Source organism: Ornithorhynchus anatinus, chromosome 15 (assembly GCF_004115215.2).
Source record: "Ornithorhynchus anatinus isolate Pmale09 chromosome 15, mOrnAna1.pri.v4, whole genome shotgun sequence".
Taxonomy (NCBI): Eukaryota; Metazoa; Chordata; class Mammalia; order Monotremata; family Ornithorhynchidae; genus Ornithorhynchus; species Ornithorhynchus anatinus.
In genome coordinates this window covers 17,413,691-17,428,975 of record NC_041742.1, presented here as the reverse complement: position 1 = coordinate 17,428,975, position 15,285 = coordinate 17,413,691, and the positions used below count along the sequence as shown (strand labels likewise).

General features: G+C 44.1%; 1 protein-coding gene across 4 annotated transcripts in view; it reads left to right on the top strand.

Annotated features, from left to right (window-relative positions):
* The window catches only part of CDKL5 (cyclin dependent kinase like 5), a 148,158-nt gene that overhangs the window by 62,056 nt on the left and 70,817 nt on the right, over positions 1 to 15,285 (top strand). The gene's annotated exons all lie outside the window — the stretch shown is intronic.

The window sequence follows — 15,285 nt, the reverse complement described above, 5'->3', positions numbered from 1 at the left end:
TGTACGTACTCCAAGCGCTTAGTACAGTACTCTGCACCTAGAAAACGCTCAATAAATGCTATTGAACATAGTATGCGCTCAGTAAATACAATTGACTGACAGTAAGATTGCAAGCTCATTGTGGGCAGGGACTGCATCTGTTTTCTGTTGTATCCTTCTCCTGTAAGCGCTTAATACGGTTCTCTGCAGACAGTAAGCACTCAAAAAATACGATTGAAGGAATTCCCGCTTTTTTGATAGGCGTACATGCTCAGTAAATATGATTGACTGGCTGACAATAAAATACAGGGTTCTCCGTGATCGTCCTTGGGTGTGTGACTGGGGCTGTGAAAAACATCTGTGTTCTGTATTTTTTTTTTAACTCACGTCTTCTGGATGGTGATGAGATCGAGCTTGGTTCTTTGGGGAGAGCCGAATCCACATTTTATTTATTCTTTTTTTTTTCCACAGAGGAGATTTAATCCACCATTCAGACTGGTCTCTCACTCTTAATAATGTTGGTATTTGTTAAGCGCTTACTATGTGCCGAGCACTGTTCTCAGCGCTGGGGTAGACACAGGGGAATCAGGTTGTCCCACTTGGGGCTCACAGTCTTAATCCCCATTTTACAGATGAGGTAACTGAGGCACTGAGAAGTTAAGCGACTTGCCCAAAGTCAGCTGAAAAGTGGCCGATCTGGGATTCGAACCCATGACCTCTAACTCCATAGCCCGCGCTCTTTCCACTGAGCCATGCTGCTTCTTCACCTTCAATTGGGGTAGATCGAATCTGTGGATGCCTCAGATTTTGGGGGATAAAGTAGTTGCTGCATCCTTATCTCCCCACTGTGTTTTCCTGCACATTTAGAAGGTAACCTTCCTCCAATGGAAGGTTTCAGCCTTTTTTCGATTTTCCATTTTTTGAGTCAGGATGTGCTCTCTCAGAATTTTAACATCTAAAAAAGATGGTTCTGGAAGAAACATTCCGAGCATAAATTAATGCCTAATTTAGAGTAACTTGCAACTTTTTTTAGGCTCTGCAGCTGTTGAGTCTCTAAACTTGCCACATTTTTTCCTTTCCCAAATGTAAAGTGTAACATATGAAAAGTAGAATCAGAGTCTTTGGTACTTCTTGGATGATTTAGGATCTAGGAATGAGTGAATAAATTGTTATAAACTCTCATGAATTGGTGGGAGATTAATACAGTCTGATGATCATCTTTTGTCAGTAGTCCTTATAAATATAGTGTGTGTACTTCGATGACACATGCTATAATCGTAATCAGAACTGAAGTCAAAGACCCAGAATCTGAAATCCTTTGAAAATCATACAGATCAAAATCAACTCAGCTGAAAGAATGTCATGTAGGACAGGGCAAATTTTATGTGCTATCCTTTTTTTTTGGTGAATTTTGGACGATAAGACCATGAAATTTCAAATTGTGGTATTTATTGAGCACTTATTCGGTGTGTAGAGCACTGTTCCAAACACTAAAAAGATTTTAGATTTTATTAGTTAACTTTCCTATGATTAATTATGCAGCTGTCATGCTGAAGCCTATAGGGTGAACTCAGTGAGTTGAATTATTTGGCTGTGTGGGTGTATATATAGCTCTGTAGTTATTTTTGCATATGGTAGAATAGATGAGCAAACGAAGGCTTTTTTTAATTTTAATCAAATGTTAAGGCTGTTGCAGGAGCTTGTGCAAATGGATGTTAACAAGCAGAGGTACGGACACCCGTTTTATATATGCAATAGTGCCAGACACTTCCAAGCTCTCTCTAGCCAACGAGTAAGTTTTTCAGTCCCCTAACCTGCCTGCCGTTATGATAAAAAAAAAAAAAGCCCATCCTATCATACTGTTGGGAAATCCTCATTTTATTGTGAGGATATGTATTTATTTGTAGCAGCAGTTAAGTGACATCTCCTCCAGGACATCTTCCCTGACGATAATAATCGTGATGGTCTTTGTGAAGCGCTATGTGCCAAGCACTGTTCTAATCTCGCTACCTTATAATTCCCCCACTACTGCTTCTTGAGCACCTCTGCATCACCTAAGCACCTTTGAGTGATGATAATAATTCATAATTCATGGTGTTTGGTAAGCCCTTACTATGTGTGAGTCACTATATTGAGCCCTGGGGTAAATACAAGCTAATCAAGTTGGATGCAGTCCCTGTCTCCTGAGGCTCACGGTCTCAGTCCCCATTTTCCAGATGAGGTCACCGAGGCACAGAGAAGTGAAGTGGCCTGCGCAAGGTCACACCACAGATGGCTCAGTGGAAAGAGCACGGGCTTTGGAGTCAGAGGTCATGGGTTCGAATCCCGGATCGGCCACTTGTTAGCTGTGTGACTGTGGGCAAGTCACTTAACTTCTCTGTGCCTCAGTTACCTCATCTATAAAATTGGGATGAAGACTGTGAGCCCCACGTGGGACAACCTGATTCCCCTTTGTCTACCCCAATGCTTAGAACAGTGCTCTGCACATAGTAAGCGCTTAACAAATATCACCATTATTAGATAAAGGGTGGATCCGGGATTAGAACCCATGACCTGACTCTCAGGCTCGGGCTCTATCCACTAAGCCATGCTGCTTCTCAAAGTTCGCAAGCATCATATCATCCAATTTGACGGTGCTGAACTTTGCCGAGCGCTTAGTACCGGGCTCTGTACACAACGCTCAGTGCCACTGATTGATTATTGAGTGTCCACAATACAGTACCCCTTGAATGAAGGAAACAAGCAAACAACGTATTCCTGCCCACGAGGAGGTTACACTCATTACGCAGTTCATAAGTGCTGATTGCCTTTCCCCTCCGCACTTGCGCATAGGTCTATGCTCCTACCCGTAATTCTTCCTCATACTTGTAATTTTTTTAGTATTATTCTCCCTCTGTAGATTTAAGATCTAGAGGTTACTTTTTGAACCTTAAATTAGGCTTCTCCTAATGCGACAATAGGATTTTATTTTCATTTCTATGAATAGATCCCCTTCTGCTACAAACCCGCCTCCATCCATAACTCCCCTCCGATAAGCGCTTGGAAGAAATAGTGCTGCCTAACGTCCAACGTGATCATCACGCGTTTCCTAAATGCGGTATTCTCCGGAGAAAGGCATCATGTGAATGCAGGCTGTGTTTATTGTTCGTGTCTCTCTGTCAAGTGCTGAGCGGCGGAATTCGAGTGCCAATCTGGGCCGAACCCCCACTCTTTCAGCATTGGATCGCTTGAGCCCAGACCGTCAAGTTCCTTTTCTTCCTCCTCTTTTCCCAATATCATTTTCCGAATAACCTCATGTTCCTTTTCTTTCTTCGTCAGTGTAGTTTCAATTGTTTTTTTTCACATGAGAAATCAAGAGGTTTGTTTCCGTCAGCCTAGCGGTTACTCATTTTGTTCCATTTATTGGGTGTTTTTTTCATGAATATCGGGATTCTTTAGATGTATTTTAGCGATCTAAAGTGGTATTCAGAAAAGATGTTAGTGTACACCCGAGACCCAATATATCACATTTGTCATGAATCACCAGGGTGTGCAGCACAGCAGTCATTTTCACCTCCAACCGTTCTCCGTCATGTTAACGTTAGCAGAAAGAAGGGGAAACGCTTCATTGTGGAAATTCTCTTTCCTTGGATAATAGCTATTAGCTAAATGTATGAACTGAACAGTGTAAATAATAGATCCAAAAATGTAATTTAAAAATTGGATGATCGTCTTATTTCCTACAGAAATCAAAACAAATGTTTGCCAGCAGTGATTTTTATACCATTTTATGGTCAGTTGGAGTCTCATACCATTTTATACCATTTGAGTATAGTCTTATACCATTTTATGGCTCAGTTCTGGAACCCCCATCCTCCAATTATATCCAGCCCCTTGGAGAATTCATTCACTCCTATGGCTTTAACTATCACCCCTTCACAGACGATTCCCAAATCCCCATCGCCAGCCTTGAACTCTCTCTTTCTCTGCAGTCTCGGAATTCCTCTTGCCATCAGGACATCTCTAGTCGGATGCACTGCTGATGCTTTCTTTTATGGTATTTTTTAAGCACGTATCTCCAACTTAACATGGCTGAAACATGACTCACTGTCTTGTCTTCTCCCTGTTTTTCCCATCACCGTAGACGGCACCACCGTCCTCGTTGTCTCTCAAGCCCCTTAACCATGGTGTTATCCTCTCTTTGTCTCTCGCACTCAACCTACATATTCAGTCAAATCCCATTGGCTTTACCTTCACAACAACTCTAGAATTAGCCCTCTCCTGTCCACCCAAACTGCTTCCCACTGATCCAAGCTCTTATCATATCCCATCCCAAGAGCTCTATACGTCTCCTCATTAACCCTCCTGCCTCCTGTCTCTCCCTCTCCCGTCCTTCACTCTGCTCCCCGGATCATTTTTCTAAGAAAAATCTTCAGTCCATATCGTACCCACTCGTTAAGAACTGACAGTGTTTGCCGATCTATCTCCACGTTTAACAGAAACTCCTTACCATCCACTTTAAAGCACACAATCAGCTCTTCCTTTTTTTTGAATGTCTGTCCTCCCCTCTAGACTCCAAGCGCCTTGTGGGCGAGAGACATGTCTACCAGCTCTGTTATATTGTTCTCTCCCAAGCACTAAATACAGAGCTACGCACACATTGATTGAAAATCCTCAGGGATCAGCAAGGCTGAGAACCTAGCTCAAAAAGTTGCGAGAACAATCACCCCCTAAGTGTAGACACCTATTTTTTTTAAATGATATTTAAGCACCTCCTACGTGCCCGGCACCGTACTAAGTGGTGGAGTAGGTATAGGCTAATCAGGTTGGACACGGTCCCTGTCTTGCATAGGACTCACAGCCTTCATCCCCATTTTACAGATGAGTTAACAGAGGCACGGAGAAGGGAAGCGTACTAAGCGGTGGAGTAGGTATAGGCTAATCAGGTTGGACACGGTCCCTGTCTTGCATAGGACTCATAGCCTTCATCCCCATTTTACAGATGAGTTAACAGAGGCACGGAGAAGGGAAGCGACTCACCCAAAATCAATCGGCAGACAAGTGGCCGAGGTGGGATTAGAGCCCGGGTCCTTCTGACTCCCAGGCTTGTGATCTATCCACTGGGCTTTGCTGCTTCTCTGTTTAAGGATTCGAGGCAGTTACTGAGGTGGTGGGTTTCTGGAGCAGGGAGGGCGATGTGTACTTTTATGTTTCTCCGTAAAATGGCCCTCCGCCTCTCCCATTTTCCGTAGGGAATAAACTATTCGCAGATACTGAGTTAAATTTATCAGAAATATGTTAAGGTAACCCAATACACTGAATCTCATCCGTGTCAAAAAAGCAAAGGCTGTATTCAGCACAGAGCTCCCGTTCCCCGCACTTCTTTTTCTCCTGTCACTGTCGTTCATTTCAGGGTTCGTCTTAAAGCGATGCAAGTATGAGATCCTAGTTAGAAAGGCGTATAATACATCTTAGAAGATACAGCTTAATAGTTACCCTCCTGGGAGTTGCAATTCATCTGGGTTGCCTATTTACTCCACATCGAAACTTTAATCACCCTCATTACTTGTATAATGACTGCAGTTTCATTTGTAGTTTTTTTAGCTCCGAACAGGACTGTGGCAGTAAGCAAAACATTTTGTGTAAGAAGTCACTTCTTTCCTTTAAATCTGAATAGTCATTTATCATTCTAATCTCCACTCTTGTGGGTGGAACAATAAAAGTGAATACTGAAATATGGCAGTGGGTAATGTGTCCGGAGGACAGTTGGGAAAAACCTTTAATTCAATTAAGCCACAGAGTGTTTATTGAGCATGTGCTCTCTCTTTTCCAATTGATGACCTCTATTTTAGCTTTGTCTCCGTGAACCGTTTTTTCAGATGACTTTCACAGAAAACAAATGAATGAACAACCAAAAAAAGCTTCATTAAGAACTCTCAGGGAACTCTGAATCTGTCCTTAAGCTTGATTTGGGGGTGGGTACATGTGTGTGTCTAGCGGGAAGGGATCAGGATTGGAAGCCACCTTGTCCGGGCCTGGATTGACCAAGTTCATTCGAAGGCCCCATGATGTGTGGCCCTGTTGGTCCTGGGGTCCTGGGAGGCAAGAAACTACAGGGAGCACACGACGTCAGAGTCCTGGACAGCAGAGCGGCTCCCCAGGGGGCAGTGGGATGGACAGACTTACTTTTCACAGCACCCGGACCTGTGGGAAAGGGGTGTTTCCTAGTCAGAACGGTCGCTTGTATTTATTGAGCTCTTGGGAGAGTACAGTAGAACAAGAAACAAACACATTCTCTGTCTACAACAAGCATACACTTTAAAGGGGGAACTACAGAACCCTCTCCAATCTAGCAGCTTCTAGAGAGTGGAAATACCTCCTGCCTTAATAGCTCTGCTCCTTAAACCACCCCCTCCCCTGGATTAATCCCAGGGGCACATCAGAGTTCAGAAAAGTGGATATTTGGATTCCAGATAGATTTTTCCATAGTCAAGGAGTTGCTGGTCTCGAACAGACATCCAGGGGAGCATCTTTATTCTCTGCAATAGTGGTAAACTCTAGGGAGCTGGAGTAGAGGGAAGGGATATCACAACTTTCCAATAATTTTCCATACTGTTGTTCTCGGAAAATTTCTGCAGGGCAGGGGGTTTTTTTGGGGGGGAATCTTTGCATGCTAATTTTATCATTAAAACTAAAAAAAAAGCTGTGCTTTGTTTCAAGTTCCCTCCCCTTCTAAATCTCTTGCCACCCAATAATAACTGACTATTAGGATTCTATTCCCTTGTCGACTAATTGTCAGCTATTTGAAGAATTGGAATGACTAACCTTTAGTTAAAAAATTAAAATGCTGAATTGTTATATTTTTCCACTCATAGATTGGTATCATTTCACGGTTGCTGAATATTTTCTTATATTATCCAAAATATCCAGGGGATAGTCTTCAAACCTAAAATGCAAGGGGCAGTTGCTTCTTAGTTTTCCTGGAAGCCATTTGCTGAGCAGCTAAGGTGACTCATGCTTAAATATTTTTATCCTTTTGAATCGCAATCTTCCTTGCACAGCTAAAGCTTTTCAGAATTTAGTGTCTGGAATTGAAGATGTCTTTTAGTAGAGATCTAGAAGCATCCTATGACTTCAGCTCCCTCCTTCAAGGCTGCACATTTCTACCCGATGATTCTGTGTGCAAAGGACAAATTTCTTGGGCCAACAGATGCCCATCAGAAGGTTTTTTTTCATAATCTGATTTCAATTAGGTATTATAAATTATTTGTATTCATGTTTGTCTCCCCCTGCAGACTCTTATTTCGTTGTGGCTGGGGATTGTGGCTGCTAACTCCGTTCTCTCCCAATGTCTTCTCTCCAGAAGCCCAAGTAAACAGGGTTTGCATCCGCCCTGAGAAATTTTTATATGCCCCAGCACTTAGAATCAGTGCTTGACCCATAGTAAGCCACCAGTGGCTTTTCCCTTCTCCTACATAGGGGTCACAGGCAGTGTGTCAGGATGGTAGCACTTAGGCAACCAAGGAGAATAAAGGGCTGGGTTTTTATTTTTATTACAACGGTGCCCCACTGAAAGCTTTTGAAATCATCGCTTACCTGTTGTGCATGTAATAACTGCTATTTAGCTATACTAGCCTATTTTAAGGCACAATTTATTTCCTTAGGATATATTAAATCAGCTCTTTTAGCATATTTTTAAAACCGCTCTCCTCCACTTTCCAGAAACCTTTCTAGTCAGTGGATAAGGGAGGAAGCCCAATCAAGTGTAAGTGCATGACAAATCATCCTCTGGAAACATGTGTATGCAAGATCAAATCAAGCCTATATATGAAATGTTAATCCGGTTCATGTCCTTGAGGCCTAATCATAATAAATTGCTTTCATTACTTAATTGAAGAAGACGTCAGAACATCAGAAATGTCATTACTGGGGCCTATTGCACTTTCGATCCGTACGAATTCCTGCGGCAATGAATTCCATACGCTTGCCACCCGCCGTGTGAAGAAATGTTCCCTTTAGCTGTTGATTTTTCTTTTTTTTTAAACCACCTTCACGCTTCATTGGGTACCCCTTGTCATGATCACGTGGGGTTCCAAACAACAAGTTCTGTCTGTCAGACCCATTGTGATTTTTTTCCTAGGCTTCACTGATGCTCCTTCTCAGTCTTTACTCTTTGAGACATATGCATTTTGAGCCTATCTCTTTAAGGAAGCTTCTCCATCGTATACCCTTTTGGTTGCTCTCTTTTACGCCTTCTCCAGGGCTAATCTGTCCATCTGTGCAGGCGGGGACAAAATGGAGATAAACCCGGCCTTCGTATTTATTTCGGTTGTGTCTTCTGCAGCCGAAAAGTCTGAAACAAAGCCAGAGATGTGTCCAGACACTAGAGACCGTAGGAGAGCCACAGAAAACGGAAGCAGATTTAGCAAAGCTAATGGGCCGGGGTGGGAGAGCGAGAGAGAGGGCACTCTGATTTGTTCTTCCTCCTTGGCTCTGTTAACGAGGTCTGGGCCACACCGGACCTCCCTGCTCCCGCTGCAGGTGGGACTGAATGGGACCCAGTGGCCTCTAAGGGAAGGAGGTGGGCCGGGACCACGTCAGCCAGGATCCTCGTCGCCCAAGGCCAAGCAGGCCGGGACCCATTTTGCAGGTCCCCGGCCTTCAAAAATAACAGTAACCACGGTATGTATTCAGCACTTTTGCCAAGCACCGTACTAAGCGCTGGGGAGTGAACATAAGATGCTTAGGTCCCACGTGGGCTCACAGTCTAAGTCACTGAGACCCAGAGAAGTTCAAGTGATTTGCCCAGGGTCACACAGCAGGTACATGGCAGTGCTGGGATGAGAATGCAGGACCTCTGACTCCCAGGGGTCTTTCCACTAGTCTGCATCTACGATCCACTCCCAGCCAGCTGTCACCAAGAACAAGTGACTTTATTCTCTCAACCCCAGCCTGGATTGAGATATCTCAACTGAAGTGCCTCTGTCTACTCACTCTTCCCACAGAGAAGCAGCGAGGCCTACTGGGTTGAGCGCGGGCCTGGGAGTCAGAAGGACCTGGGTTCTAATCCCGGCTCCGCCGCTTGCCTGGTCGGTGATCTTGGGCAAATGATTTCACTTCTCTGGGCCTCAGTTACCTCATCTGTAAAATGGGGATTGAGACTGTGAGTCCCATCTGGGAAAGGGACTGTGTCCAACTCCATTTGCTTGTATCCACCCCAACACTTAATACAGTGCCTGGCACATAGTAGGTGCTTAACAAATACCATTATTATTATTATTATTATTATTACTACAGAGATTGACGCATAGTAAGCACTTAACAAATACCATAAAACTGGAAAAAAAAACCCTAGCCTTTGGGTTATACATATATGTGATTTTTTTCCTCCCCACCCTGAAATTTAAGGCTTCATAGGAATGTCAGCTCTAGATTATAAGGTCCTGGTGGGCAGGGAACATATCCACCAACTCAACTGTATTCTCCCAAGACTCAGTTGTCGACTCCCAAGAGCTTATGCAGAGCACTGTACACAGTAAGTGCTCAGTAAATACCATTAATTGATAGAATTGGAGATTTGTGCTGTAAAAATAGAAAGTCATTACTCTTAGAGAAGCAGCATGGCTTAGTTGCAAAGAGCCCGGGCTTGGAAGTCAGAGATCATGGGTTCTAATCCCGGCTCTGCCACTTGTCTGCTATGTGACTTTGGGGAAGTCACTTCACTTCTCTGTGTCTCAGTTACCTCATCTGTTAAAATGGGAATTAAAACTGTGAGCCCCACCTGGGACAATCTGATAACTTTCTATCTCCCCCAGTGCTTAGAATAGTGCTTGGCACATAGTAAGCACTTCAACAACTACCATCATTATCATTATTATCATTATTACTAGTAAAAGTACACTCCGTATTGGATCCTACAACCAAAGTCTCCAAAAATGGGAGTTATGGCAGAACTAACCAAGGCAAGAAACAGATGCTTTGACGTATAGAGCGTTGTGCTGATTTCTTCTTTGACGTGTGCATATATTAATTGGAAAGCTGCCATACTCACCAGGGAATGTGGAGAGGTCAAATAATGGGAAACCTGTTGTTATATGTTATATGTTGTTATATGTATTGTGACTCTGTAGGGAAGCAGTGTGGCTTAGTGGAAAGAGCCCGGGCTTGGAAGTCCAAAGTCGTGGGTTCTAATCCCGGTCCCGCGACTTGTCAGCTGTGTGACTTTGGGCAAGTCACTTAACTTCTCTGTGCCCCAGTGACCTCATCTGTAAAATAGTGATTAAGACTGTGAGCCTCACATGGGACAACCTCATAACCTCGTATCTGTCCCAGCGCTTAGAACAGTGCTTGGCACAAAGTAAGCCCTTTACAAATACCATCATTATTATAGGGTTATATTGCCTGGGCTGTGGACATTAAACAAAGTCGTTCTTCCCCCATGATAGAAGTCGACCGCAGGATCAATTTGAACTTCCCCAAGCCTCGTTTCAGAATCAGATGAAGTTCCACTCCTCCATCTGGATGAAATGTAATACACTCGCCTTCACCAGAAGGCACTCGGAACTTTTATCTGTGGAACATCTGAAGCCCACATACCTTGGGCAGTTTCACCCGGGAGTGTTGATCGCAGAGAATCCCTCCATTATTTTTATCTCGACTCTTCACTGTTAATTAATCCTTCTGAAAGATCCTCCATGTTCATGAAATGAGCGAGAAGCAAACCTGGGAAAGAAATGCAGAGAGAAATCAGAAAGTACCACGTTCCTGCTCTCTGGAATCTTCCGGTCCAGACTGAGCGATGCTGACCCCAGAGTTTATGCGCACTCAAGAAAGTTAATCCCAGGGGCACGGACAGGTAGTTTTCTTTTGAAAAGAAACTTCCCAGGAGGCAGCTTTCTGTTTCCAAAGTGGCAATCTTGAGATTATGAGTAAGTGAAGATTTAAACCGCCTGTCCCAAGTCGTTGGGGGGCAGGGCGGAGGGATGCGTTTTAGTCGAACTTCCCCCCGCCCCTTTGGATTGGAAAGGCTCCTGGCCTGGAATGCCCCCTCTCCCTCCTCCCCACCTCCATTCTGAACCCATAAGACTCTTTCACGGTGGATCGTACTATTTTCAGCAGTCATTTCACACCCCGACTCTCCCGTTTTGCATCCTCACTATTTAATTGTGCTTCCAGGCAGTCCAATCAACACCTCCTATGGTTTTTTTTGACTCTGTGCCTAACCAATTCCGTGGTAAAAATAGCCTCACAGAGTAGGAGTAAGGTGGTGGAACCTCGTTGTCTTAGAATAGTGTGGGGTCGAGGATGAAGAGGGTTGGGGGAAAGAGGAGGGGCAAAGGGGGTAGTAGAGAAGCAGCATTGTGTAGTGGATAGAGTGTGGGCCTAGGAGTCAGGAGGTCATGGGTTCTAATTCCACTCCGCTGCTTATTCATTCATTCAGTAGTATTTATTGAGCACTTACTATGTGCAGAGTGCTTGGAATGGACAATTCGGCAACAGATAGAGACAATCCCTGCCCGATAACGGGCTCACTTAGGTGCTGTGTGACCTCGGGCAAGTCACGTCACTTCCCTGCGCCTCAGTTAACTTATGGGTAAAATGGGGATTGAGACGGTGAGCCCATTTGGGACAGGGACCGTGTCCAACCCGATTTGCTTGTATCCACCCCAGCGCTTGGAGTGGTGCCTAACACATAGTAAGCGCTCAACAAATACCATAATTATCATTATCAAGTCTACTGTGTTGTACTCTATTGAACACTTAATACAGCGCTCTGTGCACAGGTGTCAATGCTGTTGATTGAAGACAGATGAAAAACAGAGGCAGTCTTGCCTAGTAATAATAATGATGGCATTTGTTAAGCGCTTACTATGTGCCAAGCATCGTTCCAAGCTCTGGTAGAAAAGGCACGCTACCAGGAGTCAAGAGACCTGGGTTCTAGTGCCGGCTCTGCCGCTTACCTTCTAAGGCATCTTAAACTTTACCTCGCCCTGCCTCAGTTTCGTCGTTTGTTAAGTGGGGTTGAAATGCCAGTTTTTCCTCCCTCTTAGCCTGAGAACCCCATTTGAGAAGCAGTGAGTCCTACGGACAAAGAGCCTGGGCCTAGAAGTTAGAGGACCTGGGTTCTAGTCCTGGCTCTGCCACTTGCCTGCTGTGTGACTCTGGGCAAGTCGCTTCTCTTTGCTGTGCCTCAGTTCCTCATCTGTAAAATGGGTTTAAATACTTGTTCTCCCTCCTACTTAGAATGTGGGCCAGGGACTCTGCCTGACCTGATTATCTCATATCTACCCCACTGCTTGGAACAGCGCTTGACTCATAATAAGTGCTTAATAAACACCACAGTTATTCTGACTATTCCTTATGTCAGAACCCCAGCGTTTGCACATAGTAAGAGCATTAAAAGTAACTTGTAAAAAAATAAGGGGGGGGCGCTCGGGGCAGAGATGGAAGGGCAGTAGGCCACCCAGAATTCAGCTGCTTGCAAGCTTGCCTTAACAATAATAATAATGATGATAATTATGGTATTTGTTGGGTGCTAACTGTATGCCAAGTGCAGATCTAAGTGCTGTGGTAGCTACAGGTTTAACAGGTTGGACACAGTCTCAGTCCCCATTTTCCTTAGTATAGGGCACTGCACACAGTAAGTGCTCAATAAATACGATCTGAGTGAATTTTCCAGGTGAGATAACTAAGGCCACAGGGAAGTGAAGTGACACAGCAGACAAGTGGCGAAGCCTGGATTAGAACCCGTAACCTTCTGACACACAGGTCCCTCCCATAGCCGAGACTGGTAGAGGACTGGAAACTCCAGGAGCCATCCTGAGAGGGGCCAGGTATGATATGTCTGCCTATATTACCACGTTGCCAGCCTCGTGGCAAGGGAACGTATGGCCACGATGTAGCTATTTGCCTGATTTTTTTTCTTTTATGGTATATGTTAAGCCCTTACTATGTTCCAGACACTGTACTAAGTGCTGGGATAAGTAGAAACTGATCAGGTTGGATGCAGTCCACATCCCACATGGGGCTCACAATCTTAACCCCCATTTTCAAGATGAGGGGACTGAGGCACAGAGAAGTGACTTGCCCAAGGTCACACGCTAGACGTCTGGCGGAACTGGGATTAGAACCCAAGTCTTGGCACACCCAGGCCCGTGCTCTCTCCACTAGGCCACACTCGTTTGGTCGTTGCTACTGCTGCTAGACAAGCTTAGGACCAGTGAAGCCGCGACTTTGCCGGGCTGGAGTTTGGACACCCGGTTCCAATTTCTTTACTTGGATTGCATGTTCCCAAGAATGAAAGGAGTTGCTCACTTCATTGTGCTGCTAATGTTGATTTGGGCATCCAGTTTAAAGTTCCATCTGGATAGAAAATGTATCTTCTTTCCTTCGCTTTAAAAGAAAAATCATATTTTATATGTGAGGAAAAAAAGGCTCGTGTTTCTGCCAAGTATAAGGCTGGAAGGTTTTTTTGGGGGGGAGGGGTGTTTGATTGCATTTAAGTTCTTACTACGGGCCAGGCGCTGTACTAAGCACCGGGGTAGATACAAGCTCATCGGGTTGGGCTCGGTCCCTTTCCCGCACCCAATTTACAGATGAGGTAACTGAGGCACAGAGAAGTTGAATGATTTGCCCGGGATCGCCCAGCAAACAAGTGGTGGAGCCAGGATAAGAACCCAGCTTCTCTGTCTCCCAGGCCCGAGCTCTTTTCAGTAGGCCACACCGCTTGCCAGGTTAGATAAAATCCCAGTTGAGCTGCACTGTTCCTCTCTCTTGGATTGGCTCAGGATCTGGTGGCATGGAAGAAAATTTTCCACTTGGAATTAGAGGAAACCTTAAGAAAAAATAGAGGATTGCCATCTCCTTTTTTCCACGTCTTTGCCAGTGAAATCCCTAGCCTCTGCAGATCACCATGGTTTTGGGCTTTGGATATCAGAAATAGTTGTTCTGTTTTTGAATTAATTTATTTAAGTGGTTTAGTGTACTTAAGTCTTTTAAGTACCTTTTAGTACAAAAGTAGGTGGCGACCTAATTCTTATTTGTATTCACGAGTCAGCCAAATCCTCCACCTGCTTACCTACTGTTGTGCTTTGCCTTTTGTACCTTTAAAATTTAAGTTCACCGTTGGTGTTTAATGAGTACTCGTTATGAATTAGATAAATTCCCCTATTAAGAAAAAGGTCCTTGTTGCCTAGACCCCTTGTTTTTCCATTGAAGAGGTGTTGATATTTTTCTGTTAGGCATTAACCAGGAAATCAGGGTTGGTGTGCAGTAAAATTTTCATGTACTGTTGAATAGAGTTTGGAGTTTTATTGCCCTAATAATACAGGGTTTTCTAAAGGAAATTTCTGCTGATGGTGTATGTGTTTTTGTGAAGGCATTATTTGTCATTCTCTGGCAGGGCACAAAGTAAAGCATCCTGAGAAATCAGTCGATCAGTGTTTTTTGTTGAGTACTTCCTCTGTGCAGAGCACTGTACTAAGCACTTGGGAGAGTCCAGTACAACAGAGTTGGTGGACACATTCCCTGCCCACAAGGAGCTTACAGACCAGAGGGAAGTAGTTTAAGCCAAAACTGGTGCCGGGAGGGACGAGACAGGTCTTTATGGGAGTAACTTTTGAATCAATAAATCATATTTATTGAGCACTTATTGTGTGCAGTGCGGAGTGAATAGAGCATAGGCATGGGAGTCAGAAGGTCATGGGTTCTTATTCTGCCTCTACCACTTTTCTGCTGTTGGATCTTGAGCAAGTTATTTTATTTTTCTGTGCCTGAGTTACCTTATCTATAAAGTGGGGATTAAGACCATGAGCCTCATGGGGGACAGGGACTGTGTCCAACCTGATTTCCTTGCACCCTGGCGCTTAATAGAGTTCCTGGCGCATAGCGCTTAAATGTCACAATAATAATAATAATGGCTATTATTATAATTATTTTTCCAAGATATTATAAATAATTTTGGGATAGATATAATCTTGAGATAGAAGTACTCTTATCTGCACTTAAATCTTGAGCAGTGTTTGTAATTTTAGACTATATGCTCATTGTGGGCAGGGAACGTATCTACCATCTCTGGTGTCTTGTACTCTCCCAAGTAATAATAATAATAATTGTACTTGTTAAGCACATACTATGTGCCAGGCACTATACTAAGCACTTGGGCGGAAACAAGGAAATTGGGTTGGTCACAGTCCCTATGTCCCCCAGAGTTTACAGTCTTAATCCCCATTTTACAGATGACATAACTGCGGCAAAAAGAAATCAAGTCATTTGCCCAAGGTCACACAGTAGACAAGTGGTGAAGCCGGGATTAGAACCCAGGTCCTT